Source organism: Pteropus medius, unplaced genomic scaffold, assembly GCF_902729225.1.
Source record: "Pteropus medius unplaced genomic scaffold, Ma_sr-lr_union100, whole genome shotgun sequence".
Taxonomy (NCBI): Eukaryota; Metazoa; Chordata; class Mammalia; order Chiroptera; family Pteropodidae; genus Pteropus; species Pteropus medius.
This window is the reverse complement of record NW_024345872.1, coordinates 3,092,316-3,106,653: the sequence shown is the minus strand read 5'-3', so window position 1 is coordinate 3,106,653 and position 14,338 is coordinate 3,092,316. Positions and strand designations below refer to the sequence as shown.

General features: G+C 32.8%; 2 pseudogenes; one reads left to right on the top strand and one right to left on the bottom strand.

Moving 5' to 3' along the window:
- Positions 1-14,338, top strand: part of LOC120612326 (dnaJ homolog subfamily B member 6-like) — a 154,772-nt pseudogene that overhangs the window by 33,321 nt on the left and 107,113 nt on the right.
- Positions 8,142-8,260, bottom strand: LOC120612343 (uncharacterized; annotated as a pseudogene).

The following is a 14,338-nucleotide window of genomic DNA, read 5'->3' as shown; positions in this document are numbered from 1 at the left end:
AGTCCATTGTATATATGTGCCACATTTTCTTTATCTAATCATCTATCGAGGGGCACTTAGGTTGTTTCCATTTAAATTTAATTAAAATGTTTTAATTTCCTTTGGGTCTTTCTTTTTTATTCATTGGTTATTTAATAATGTTTTTTTTTCAAATATTTGAGAGTTTTCTAGATATTTACATCTCCATTATTAATTTGTAGTTTAATTTCATTATGGTTAGCAAAGATACTTTGTATGATTTCTACTCTTTTAAATTTTTTAGGTTTGTTTTATAGCCCAGAATACGTTCCATGTACACTTGATAAGAAGATGAATTAAAGTTGGTTATAGTGTTGTTTAGGTATTATATATCCATATTCATCTCCTTTGATTTTTCTATCAGTTACTGAGATACCTGTGTTGAAGTCACCATATACAATTGTAGATTTGTCTATTTCTTCTTTTAAGTTCCATTACTTTTTGTCAGGTGTATTTTGAAGATCTGTTGTTAATTGCATTTACATTTAAGATTGCTATGTCTGCTTGGTGAACTGATTTTTTTATAATTATGTAATTCCCTCTTTATCTCTGGTAGTATTACTCGCTTTTAAATTTACTTTGATATTAGTATAAGCACTACAGCATTCTTTTGATTAGAATTGGCATGGTATATCTTTTTCCATCACTTTGCTTTTAACCTATGTATATCTTCATATTTAAATGTATATTTTATAGACAGCATATAATTGAGTCTGGTTTTTATTATTCAGTTTTCAATTTCTGTCTTTTAATTGGCATGTTTTGAATATTTACATTTAATGTAATTGTTGGCATGATTTGATTTAGATATATATAACATTACTTGTTTCTGTTTGTGCCTTCTTTTTTTATTTTTTCTTACGTTTTTCTGGGGTTTTTTTGCTGAATATTTTTACTATCCTATTTAAATTTAAATATTGTTTTTCTGCTATTTTTTAAATTATATTTTTAATAATTTCTTGAGGAGTACAATATATACATCAACCTTTCACAATCTATTTAGAGTTAGTATTTTATCACTTCAAACAAAAAATTAGAGGCCATGTAAGTTCCTTTACCCTTTTATGTTGTTTTTCATATGTATAAAACCTACTTACATTGGAAACTTCACCAGATAATGTTACACCTTTGATTACAAGAGTAGTAGATATTTTAAAGAACTCAGGAGAAAAATAGTCTTTTGTATTTACTCATGTATTTACCATCTCTGATGCTCTTCCTTCATTCTTGAGGATTCCAGTTTCCCTCTGATATAATTTTCTTTCATCTTGAAGAACTGTTACCATTTCTTGTAGAGCATTTCTGCTTTTGAAAAAGTCTCTGAACTTTATTTTTTCTGAAAATGTCTTTATTTTACTTTTAGTTGTGAAGTATACTTACACTGAATATAGAATTGTGGGTTAGCAGTTCCTTGTTTTCAGCACTTTAAAGATGTCCAACTGTCTTCTGAACTTCATAGTTTCTAATGAGAAATCCACAGACATTTGAGTCATTCTTCCATATATAGAAATGTACAATGTTTTCCTTAACTGCTTTAAAGAGCTTTTAAAAATTTATCTTTCATAAGAGGATGGAAAAAGATATCGTCTTGATGGACCTAGAGGGTATTGTGCTGAATGAAATAAGTCAGATAGAGAAAGACAAATATTGCATGATTTCATGTACAAGTAGAATCTAAAGAACAAAATAAACAACGACAACAACAAAAATGGAAATAAACTCATAGATACAGAGAATATTGTGAGGGCTACTAGGTGGGATTGAGGTGGAGGGGGATGTTGAAAAAGGGCAAAGGGATTAAGAAGTATAAGTGGATAATTACAAAATGGACATGGAGATTTGAAATATAGCATAAGAAAATAGTTAATAATGTTATAAGAAATATGTAAGGGGAAGAGAGGTACTAGATTTAGTGGGGTGATCACTTTGTGAGTTATATATATCTCTAATCACTATCCTGTACAACTGAAACTAATATCTTATTATATGACAACTATAATTGAAAAAAAACTAATTGAATTGTACAATGTAAATATAAGCAACTAATTTTCTATTATATTTCAATGAAAGTGGAAAAATTACCTTTCATTTTCATTAGTTCAATTATGATATGGCTGTGGATGGTTTTCTCTGAGTTACTCTGTTTGAGTTCACTGAGTTTCTTAAATTTTCAAATTTATGTTTCACCAAATAATAGGAAGTTTTCAGCTAATAGTCCTTAAAATATCTTTTCTTCACCAATCTCTTTTTTCTCTCTTTTGGAATTCTAATGACATAAATGTTAGATTTTATGATATTGTCTTACAAGTCCCTAAAGCTTTGTTCATTTTGCTCAGTCTTCTGAGTTTTGATGTTTCTCAAATTGAACAATATTTATTGACCCATTTTCCGTTTCTTAACAGCTATATTGAGGTAGAATTAAGGAATAAAAATTGTATATAATTAAGGTGTACAATGTGATGCTTTGATGTGTGTGTATGTATACACACACACACACACACATACATTGTGAAATGATTACCACAATCAAGCTAATTAACACATCCATCACCTCACCTTTTTCCTTTTTTGGTATGGTGAGAATACTGATCTCATAGCAAATTTCAAGTATACAATACAGTATTATTAACTATAGTCACCATTCTGTATAATAGATCTCTAAAACTTAATTTTATGACTGAAAATTTGTACCCTCTGATCAACCTCACCCCGTTATCCTCACTCCTTAGCCCCAAATAATTACCATTCTACTCTCTGGTTCTACGAGTTTGACTTTTTTATATTCCACATATAAATGAAATCATACAGTATTCGTTTTTCATTTTTGTTTGTTTGTTTGGGGGTGAGCTAATAAACAATACAAATTTATTTCTCAGTTATGGAAGCTGGGAAGTTCAAGATCAAGGCACTGGCAGATTCGGTCTCTGGCAAGGTTCTGCTTCCTGGTTCATAGATGGCCATCTCTTCACTGTGTCTTCACATGGTAGAAGAGGTGTGGGAGTTCCCAGTATTTGTTTTATTGACCTATTTTCTAGTTACTGGCTCTGTACTCTCCTCTCTAGTACTGAGCCCATCTGGTAAATTTTTCATTTTAAAATATTTGTTGTGTTTTCAATTCTAAATTTTCAATTTGCTTCCTTTTTATATACTTTCTATTTATCTGCTCAGAATATTTACCCATTCATTTCAAGGGTTTTATCCTTAACCTCATGGATTATAGGTATAATTGCTGTTTTAAAGACACAGCCTGATAATTCCAACATCTCTGTTTTCACAAGGTTCACATCTGCTTATTGTTTTCTCTCTTGATAATTGGTCATGTTTCCCTGGTTCTTAGTATGTCCAGTTTTGATAGACTCTCAGAGGTTTTAACTATTATGATGTTCAGATTCTGAGGCCAGGGACTTCTGAGTCATTTGGAGATTATTGATGCTTTTGTTTTATCAGGTAAACATTGTTAGGTTTAGGCCATAAATTCTGTCTTGCCTTACATGACTGGCAGCCCAAACTTACTTTAGATTGTGGAATAGCCACACATTGGAACACTTTTCATATTTAGAAATAATAAAATGCTCATTTGTGTTTAAATATGGGTGGACTTCAAAAACATTATGTTAAGTGAAAAAAGCCAGTTGCAAAAGACCATATATTGTATGATTCCATTCATATGAAATGTCCAGAAAATGTGAATTTATAGAGACAAAAAGTAGATTAATCAAGAACTGGAAAATCTAAATAGACTGATCAGCAGTATGGAAATTGAAACAATCATCAAAAACCTACCAAAAAGTAAAAGTCCAGGACCAGATGGCTTCACCAGTGAATTCTACCAAACGTTCAAAGAAAATTTAATACCTATTCTTCTCAAACTCTTCCAAAATATCAAAGAGTGGCAATATTACCTACTCGTTTTCTGACGCCAACAATACCCTGATACCAAAACCTGGTAAAGATAACACAAGAAAGGAAAACTACAGACTAATATTTCTCATGAACACAGATGCAAAAATTCTAAATAAGATACTAGTGAACTGAATATAGCAACATATTAAAAAGATTATACATCACAATCAAGCAGGCTTCATCCCAGAAGCAAAGGGATGGTTCAACAAAAGCAAATCGATTAATGTGATACACCACATAAACAAATTGAAAAATAATTATATGATCATATCAATAGATGCAGAAAAAGCTTTTGACAAGATACGGCATCCATTTATGATCAAACCACTTAACAAAATTGGTATAGAAGGAAAGTACCTTAACATAATACAGGCCATTTATGACAAACCCTCAGCGAACATTATACTGAATGATGAAAAACTAAAAACCTTCCCTCTAAGATCAGGAACAAGGCAAGGCTGTCTACTATCACCACTGTAATTCAATATAACATCGGAGGTCCTAGCGAGTACAATCAGGCAATATAAAAATATAAAATTCATCTAAAGAGGAAGTGAAGAAGTCAAACTGTCACTATTTGTGGATGGCACGATTTTCTATATAGAAAATCCTAAAGACGCCACAAGAACACTACTAGAAACAATAAGTAAATGCAGTAAAGTTTCTAGATACAAAATCAACATTCAAAAATCCATAGCGTTCCTATATTCTAATAAAGAAGTGTCAGAAAAAGAAGTGGAAAAAATAATTCCTTTTGCAATTGCAACAAAAGCAATAAAATACCTAGGAATAAATCTAAGGAAACATATGAAGGACCTATATAATGAAAACTATAAGACACAATTAAAAGAAATCAAAGAAGATATAAAGAAATGGAAAGATATTCCATGTTCTTGGATTGGAAGAATCAACATAGTTAAAATGACCATATTACTTAAAGCATTATACAGATTTAATGCAATCTTCATCAAAATCTCATCGGCAATTTTTAAAGAAATAGAACAAAAAAAATCATCAGATTTGTATGGAAGCACAAAGACCCCAAATTGCCAAAGCTATTCTGAGAAAAAAGAACGAGGCTGGAGGCATCACTCTACCCGATTTCAAATTCTACCACAAAGCGACAATAATCAAAACGACATGGTATTGGCAGCAAAACAGACACACGGACCAGTGGAACAGAATTGAGAGTCCAGAAGTCAACCCATATTTATATGGGCAAATAATTTTTGACAAAAATAGCCAAAAACATACAGTGGAGAAAGGAAAGCCTCTTCAATAAATGGTGCTGGGAAAACTGGAAAGTCACCTGCAAAAGAATGAAACTAGACTGTTGTCTACCACTACACACCAAACGTAACTCGAAATGGATTAAGGACCTGAATATAAGACCTGAAACAATAAAATGCATAGAAGAAAACATAGGAACTAAACTCAAGGACCTTGAACTTAAAGAGGATTTTATGAATTTGATCTCGAAGGCATGAGAAGTAAAAGCTAAACTAAATGAATGGGACTACATCAAACTAAAAAGCTTCTGCTCAGCAAAAGAAATTGTCAACAAGGTGAAGAGACAACCATCTGAACGTGAATATATATTTTCAAGCAACACCTCCAATCATTGCCTAATACCCAAAATATACAAAGAACTCATTCAACTTAATAACAACAACAACAACAACAACAACAAAACAGATGATCCAATCAAAAAATGGTCAGAAGACCTGAATAGATACTTCTCCAAAGAGGGCATAGAAGAGACTAACAAATATTTGAAAAGATGCTCAACATTGCTAGCTATTAGGGAAATGAAAATCAAAACCACAATGAGATACCATATCACACCTGTTAGAATAGTTATAATTAACAGGACAATTAATAACAAATGCTCGAGAAGATGCGGAGAAAAAGGAACCCTCATACACTGCTGGTGGGACTGCAAATTGGTACAGCCACTATGGAAAACAGTATGGAGGTTCCTCAAAAAATTAAGAATTGATCTACCATGTGATCCAGCAATCCTTCTACTGGGTATTTACCCAAAGACTTGAAAACCCATATCAGAAAAGATATTTGCACACCGATGTTCATAGCAGCATTATTCACAGTGGCCAGGACATGGAAATGGAAGCAACCAAAGTGTTCTACGATAGATGATTGGATAAGAAGAGATAAAATACTGCCATTTGTGACAACATAGATGGACCTTGAGATAATCATGCTAAATGAAATAAGCCAGACATAAAAACTTGAAAATCACATGATATCATTTATATGTGGGATATAAACCTAAAAGCGACAAATGAACAGGACAACCAAAAAAGAAACTCATGGACATGGACTATAGACTAGTGGTTACCAGAGGGTAGGGAGTGGGTGAGGGAGGAGGTAGATGGGGTAAAGGGGGTTAAATATGTGGTGACAGAAAGAAATGTAACTATGGGATGTGAACACATAATGTAAATATATATATGCCTTATTGTTAAAGTGTAGAGCTGAAACCTATTGGATTTCTTTATCCAATGTCATTATAAAAAAATAAATATTAAAAAATAAAACATGTAAGTTGAAGTGGGAAAAAAAGTAGATTAGTCATTTCCAGGAGCTAAGGATGAGGACAAAAATTAACTGTAAACAGAAATAAGTGATCTTTTTGGGTAATGGAAATGGTAAATATTAAACTAATGATGGTGTACAACTCCTTACATTTCATGAAAATTATTGAATTATAAACTTAAAACAGGTGAATTTTACAGGATCTAAAGTATTCCTCAATAATGTTGCTAAAATATTAAATCTTAATTTTATTACTCTAAAAGTTTTTTCTGCTTATTTAAATCTGTCTCATGCAGGCATTATTTAGGTTAATCTGAGACCTGTGTGGATGATTCTAATCCCACTTCAGTTATCAAATCCTTTGCTCTGCTCATTAGGTTCTATCTTTTGAATGCATAACTCAAGGATTCAGCTGAGACTCGTGCAGAATCAGAAGACCCCTTCACTAGCTTTCTCTTCTCTGTGATTATTCTCACACTATTCAAATTTGGGGTGCTCCTTTTCCTTTTTCTTTTGGCTAGAAAGTTCATGAGTTTCCAATCGGAGTTTTAGTCTCCAACACCACCACTCTAGGCAGCACAAGGGAAAAAAAATGGGAAATTCACCCTCATGCAAATTATTTCTCCAAATTTAACTCCCCTCCATAATCTTACTGCCTTTGTGAACTTTTTAGAGTCCTCAAGTAGTGGTTTCTCTATCCCTTCATATTTTTCAGTTATTATCAGCCAGGAGGATGGGCTATAGTTGCCTTACATAGCCATAATGGCACTGCAATGAAAACTGGTCCAGTTTTGAATCCTAGCTCTGCCACTCACTAGCTATTTGACATTGGATAAATAACATAACTTCTCTATTTTATTTTGTCTATACACAGCAAGCCATTTTTTACTCAAAAAAAAAGTGATAGAAAAAAATGGGTAAGGGTAGGCCTCCTAAAGATAATCTCATTATCATTGGCTCTCAGAGAGGATATACCACCTTTATCTAAATGTATTTCTTTGGTTTCTGAGATGTAATACTCATTATACTTTATTGTAATTATTTGCTAAACTATCTTCTCTACTAGAAGTTCTGTGAAGTGAAGAACTGTGTTTTGCTCATTTATGGCTACATCTTCACACTTTCCACAGAATAGGCACTCACTATTCATTAAATCAACAAAGATCCCTTATAGACGGTCAGTTCATTCAGCATCCTTACATTTTTGGTTCTTAAACTTTTAACTCCTGTGACATCTATTTCCACTTCAGTCTACCCACTCACTGCCATGGAAGCCCTGCAGACCTTGTCATCCATCAGAACTGCTCTAGATCAAAAATCCTTAACTCCAATTTCCCCCTCTCTGATCTCAATTCCTTATACTTCCAGCAACGCCTTACCCTTCCACCTTCATTCTCACTATATATAACACTTTTTGAAATAATTTTTTCAATTACAGTTGGCATACAATATTGTCCTAGTTTGAGATGTACAGCATAGTGATTAGACATTTATACAACTGACAAAGTGATTACCCCAATAAATCTAGTACACTTCTGACACTGTACAGCATTACAGTATTATTGGCTATATATATATATATTTTAGGCGAGGCAACCCTCAGTTGACCTCACAGATCACAAGGATCTTGTCAGCTTACAATCTCTCTCTCTTTTTTTTTTTTACACTTACAGCACCTGTTCTTCCTAGGTGGTCTCCTATTCAAGTACTAACCAGGCCTGACCCTGCTTAGCTTCCAAGATCAGACAGGATCAGGCTTGTTCAGGGGAGCTTGGCCATAGACTTGGCTATATTATACTTTATATCCCCATGACTATTTTGCAACTACCAATTTGTACCTCTTAATTCCTCCCCCTTTTTCTTCCACCCTCTCCAAAACCCCTCTTATCTGGCATCCATTAATATTCTCTGTATATATGTTTGGTTTTTTTTTGCTTCCTTGTTTTTTTGTTCTCTAGATTCCACATGTCACTGAAATCATATGGTGTTTGTCTTCCTCTATCTTACTCCATTCAGCACAATATAATATCCTCTGGGTCCATACATGTTGCTGCAAATGGCAAGATTTCATTCTTTTTTTATAGCTGAATAATATTCCATTGTATGTATGTGTATATATATATATGTATATATACATATATATACATGTATATACATATATATATATACATGTACATGTATATACATGTATATATATATACATATATATATACACACACACACATACATACAATGTATATTGTATGTATATATATACATTGTATGTATGTATGTATGTATGTGTGTGTATGTATGTGTGTGTGTGTATGTATGTGTGTGTGTGTGTGTATGTATGTGTATATATATATATATTTTTATCCATTTATCTATTGATGCACAACCAGGTTGCCTCCATGCCTTGGCTAGTGTAAATAATGCTGCAATGAACATATGGATACACATTTCTCATCCAAGTAGTGTTTGGGTTTCTTTGGATAAATACCCAAAAGTGAGATTACTGGGTCCTTCCTTGTCTCTAGTTATAGTCTTGTATAAGTATTGCTACCCCAGTTTTTTGTTTTGTTTTATTTTCATTTTATTTGTTCATTTACTTTTTTATTATTATGGTAACATTGGTTAATGAAATCTAGTAAGTTTCAGGTGTACAATTTAGCAGTAAGGCTATTTTATTATTATGGTAACATTGGTTAATGAAATCTAGTAAGTTTGTAAAAATAATTTAGCAGTAAGGCATATATGTATGCATATATATATATATAGAGAGAGAGAGAGAGAGAGAGAGAGGGAGAGAGAGAGAGAGAGAGAGAGTGAGCATTGTGTGTCACATCACCTACAGTTAGATTTTTTTTTCTGTCACCACACAGCATATGACCCTTTTACTCCCATCTACGCCTCCCTGCACCTTCTGCTAAAATCAATTATCTGGCTGTCCATGTCCATGAGTCTCTGTTTGTTTATCCTGTATGTTTGTTGTTTTTAGGTTTATATCCCACATATAAGTCATATCATGTGATTTTCAACTTTTTCTGTCTGGCTTATTTCACTTAGCATGATTATCTCAAGGTCCATCCACATTGTCACAAATGGCAATATTTCATCTCTTCTTATGTCTGAGTAATATTCCATTGTATATAGGTATCACATCTTTATCCATTCATCCATTGATGGACACCCAAGTTGCCTCCGTATCTTGACTATTCTAAACAATGCTGCAATGGACATATGGATATACATCTCCCTTCCAAGTAGTGCTTTGGGTTTCTTTGGATAAATACCCCAAAGTTAGATTACCGGGTCCTTCTTTGTCTCTAGTTATAGCCTTTGTTTTAAAGACTACTATGTCTGGTATAAGTATTGTTATCCCAGCTTTTTTTGTTTTGTTTTGTTTCTATTTTCATGAACTATCTTTTTCTATCTCTTCACTTTCAGTCTGGTGTGTCTTTTGATCTGAAGTGGGCCTCTTATAAGCAGCATGTGTAAGAGTCTTGTTTTATTATCAATCCTGCCGCTCTATCTTTTGATTGGAACATTTAATTCTTTTTCATTTGAAGTACTTTTTGATAGATATGTAATTATTGCCATTTTATTATTCATATTTTTGATACACACCTTTTCTTCTTCTTAAAGAAGTCCCCTCAACATTTCTTCTAATACTGGTGTGGTGGTGATGAATTCCTTTAGCTCTTACCTTTCTGGGAAACTCTTTATCTGTCCTTTGATTCTAAGCGAGAGCTTTGCTGGGTAGCATAATCTTGGTTGTAGGTCCTTGCTTTCACCACTTTGAACATTTTGTGCCAATCCCTTCTGGCTTGCAAAATTTCTGTTGAGAAATAAGCTAACAGTCTTATGGCAGTTCCCTTGTAGGTAACTAACTGCTTTTCTCTTGCTGCTTTTAAGTTTCTCTCTTTGTGAACCAGAATAATGGTGAGACTTAAATCAAGTGGGAGTAATTAGCAATATCTTGGAGAGTTTTGTGGAAGATTACGAAAGTAATTGAAATGTTAAGACATTAAAGAGCGAAGAGCATTTTCTGTGGAGTAATGACAAGAGTGAAAGCATAGAACTGAGAAGCTGAATAGTATATAAGGGCAGAAAGGAAATTGGTTGGCTGTAACAAAGGGACCAATGCTAACTAGGCCATAGCAAACTAAGAGTATTGGTGCTTAGAATAAGTATAGGAACCGATTCTCAAATGATAGACTGAATGGTTTACATGTTACTTTCCAAGCACTAGATATTTATTGAATACCTAGTATGTACCAGGGCTTACCTCATGCTAGGCACCATGCTAGGAGCTTCAAACATTTTCTCATTTGTCTCTCTCAACAATTATCAGTTTTAATATATACCCCATTTTGTTTATAAGGAAACTGAGCCTCAGAGGAAATAAATGACATACCCAAAGTCACACAGCTAGCAAAAAATAGAGACTCAGACCCAAAACATTTGTCTCTAAAGTTACTACTGACAACCACTAAAGCTATAGGCATTCTGTATAGGTTTTTAAGCAAGACAATAATATAATAAAAGTACTGTTGGTAGGAGATTATCCCAACAGTTATATGAAAGGTGAACATAAAAGCAAAGTTCATATTTTTCAATGGCTCATATGAAATGTTAACTATTAATTTAGTCACAATTAATATTAAAGTACATACAATTTCCCCACTGACTTTTTAAAAATCATGATGTGAAAGGAGGAAAATTAAAACAATACTATCCATTTCTTACTCTTAACCGGGCTAACAATGAGAACAATACACAAAATTTCATTATTTTCCCTGACAGTCCAGCATGCAATGAGTTTTTTTAAATGTAGTTTTATGTATTTAATTTGAGTATGACATAAATTCCCAGGCAAAGAACTAATTTTTCTTTTTACATATCTAGCAAAACCATGTAGAAGTCAAATATCACAGCAGTTTCATGATAAAAAATTAAAACTACAAAAATAAATTGTTCAATAAGTTTCTGCCTCAAAGAAGAGTTATAAGTTCGGATCAAAGAACATTTAATATCACAAAGTTATTTCCATTGCCAGTAGTAAAACATCTAGATTAGAAACTGAAAAAAAAATACATTAAAATATGTGGTGAACATCACTACCTGTGATTACCAAATATGTATATGTTGGGTGCCTAAAATGAAGCAGGCACTACACTAGATACTTCTGTTTAATTGGTTTGCTATCTTCCACATAGATATATAAGATATGTTAGAATTTGTTTAAGATTAATGAAAAAAATATGTTAGAAATTTTTCTAGGATCTCAAGTACTAGAACAATTCTGCTTCATTTATTTAAAATGTCACTAAATTGTTGCCAATTTTTCATTATCTGAACTTATTTTGGTATTTTAGCAGTCGACTCCCTTTCCCCTGAGAGACTGATCTACAGTAAATATAAATTTGACCTGGGCTTCAGCTGCCTCGTTTAACAAATGAGCTATGAAGGGTCTTGGAGATAAGTAGTCTAACTCCCTAAGAGGATAGAACAACTGCTAAGTAACTGCTGCAAGTATTTTTCCAGTTCCAACATTCTCTAATCTACAAAATGTCAATGAGATTTTATTATGTTCTTTTCTTGTGGTCATTATTTTGGCTGATATATAACCATCTCTATTTACTTTTGTGCTAAAAATGCAATTTATAAACTGGAAGAAACTCAAAAGACGGAAGTTTGAAGTACTTTTTTTTTTAACACAATACTCTTACCCCTGAAGAAGTTGTAACATGGAGCACTAATAAAGTTAGAAAGAAAATGAGCATCACTTAGATTAATGTCTAGACTATTTGTAAAGCCAATATAGGAAAGAAATTTCTAAATTCTCCTGGGTAATCTTCTTGAGAAGCTAACAAAATAGTGCCAAATATTTATATTCTTGTTTGAGACTAGTTAAACTTTGGGTCCTTGGAAATGTTACCAGTCTTCATTATCCCTACAGTACTTCATGCTGTGCCATATCTGTGGTGAGCTCTTTATACCTATTTTTAGATTTTATTGACTGTTATTCAGTATAAGGCTCTGGTGACCTGGGAAACTCAGAGTTCTTGCAATAAAACTTGAAAATAGTTTATAGTTAGCATTACTAGAGGTGATTGATCTAGTTCATTTTCATTTTCATCAACATGTAGCTTCTCAAAAATATTCTTAGTATATAGGATATGATTAAGACAGATTAAACAGTTATTTTAAATCTTAACACAGGAAGAAATGTTTTTAAGCTGCTCATTTTTCCAAGGTCTGGTTAGTTTAGGGAATTGGATTATCAAAGCAATGAGATCATTGCCCAGTTTTTAAGTTTTTTCAACTAAAATTGTATCTGTACCATTTAAATTTTTTGAAAGTCTCAACATGAATTTACATATTCTATAAATTCAAATGTAGATTTGCATAAATATAAAATGTAAACCTGTAAAAATTCTGTATATAAAATAATTATATGCATATTCAATGATGTATATGCTAATTATACACACATTTATGCTTATAAATATATAAATAGATAATTATAGAACAGCGCTTTCTGATTATTTGTTAAAAATATGTTTGTTCTTCCAAAATGTTAGTAAAATTGGTGGTTGAATATTTCTTCTCCATCTTTCTCACTTTCAAACACTATAGCAGTGAACAAATTTGATAAGTATTAGAATATTCATTTGCATAAAATCATTAATCTACATAACACGAGCTTGAAGGAAGAGTAGAAAAAACATCTACCAGTCATTGGCCAAGATCTAGTCCACCAAGGTCTACTCTATGTTTTAAATGATCCAACTTTTAAAAAGCAAGAGATATCACTTTTTTAAAAAATTCTTTTTCTTACTGCTCTTGAAAAATCAAAAGATCTGCCAACACCAGGCATAAATTCCAGTGTGACCACCATCAACAGGAATCAAGTAGCTGCCTCTCTCTTCAAATAAGGCTGTGTTCTTAAGTATATCACAGCCAAATTGGCCGTCTCACTTATTTGCTCCGAGCTTGGCCCCTATGCTCTTTTAAGTTTGCAACTACTCATTGGTCCAACCTTCTTATATAATAGACGTTGACTAACTCAGAAGTTAAGTGACTGTCTTAAAGTCATTCAAGGGGAGAACACAATGAGCAGATATAGTCTTTACCCTCAAAGAGCTTATAATTGACTCCAAGGAATACTCATATTTATAATAAAGTAGAAAATATAAGCATATGCAAAATTCAGAGAAATTTGCAAGAATAAATCGTATCTTGTTGAGCACATTAAGAAAGGCTTCATGAAGGAAATATAATTTCACAGAGTAGAACATATCAGAAATCAGTTTGTCAGGTTTTTTAGCACAAACTCTAGCTCTGACATTTACCAGCTTTGTGATTGATACTAAGTTAATTAACCTCTCAAAGCTTCAGTTTTCTTACTTGTAAAATGAAGATAATAATAGAAGGTATGAAACAGGTTGTGAGAATTAAATGGAAAAATAGATGTAACAGACATTGCATATAGTAAGAAACTAGCAAATTATTATTCTTATTATTTTTTATAGGGAAAGTATTTTCCAACAGAAAAAGAAAGAGCTGTTCTACCCTGCAGAGTGAGCATCTAATTGGAAATCTATAAGGTATAGTTGAGGAACAGAGGGTTGAATTATAAATAAATATGGCAGCCAGATGTCTCCCCAAAGCCAGTGAACTTCTTCCAAGAGACAGTTTGTGAGGACACAAAGGGAAAACGAAAGCTGGCCAGTCTATGCAGCTGACACAGCACCTTCCACCTGCCACCTCTCTGGCTGACTGAGAGATCCCACCCTCCTCAACTACATACACACGTGATAAGCACAATGGAGTCTGAGACTATAAGATAAGGAGAGCTGATCAAGTTGAGGAA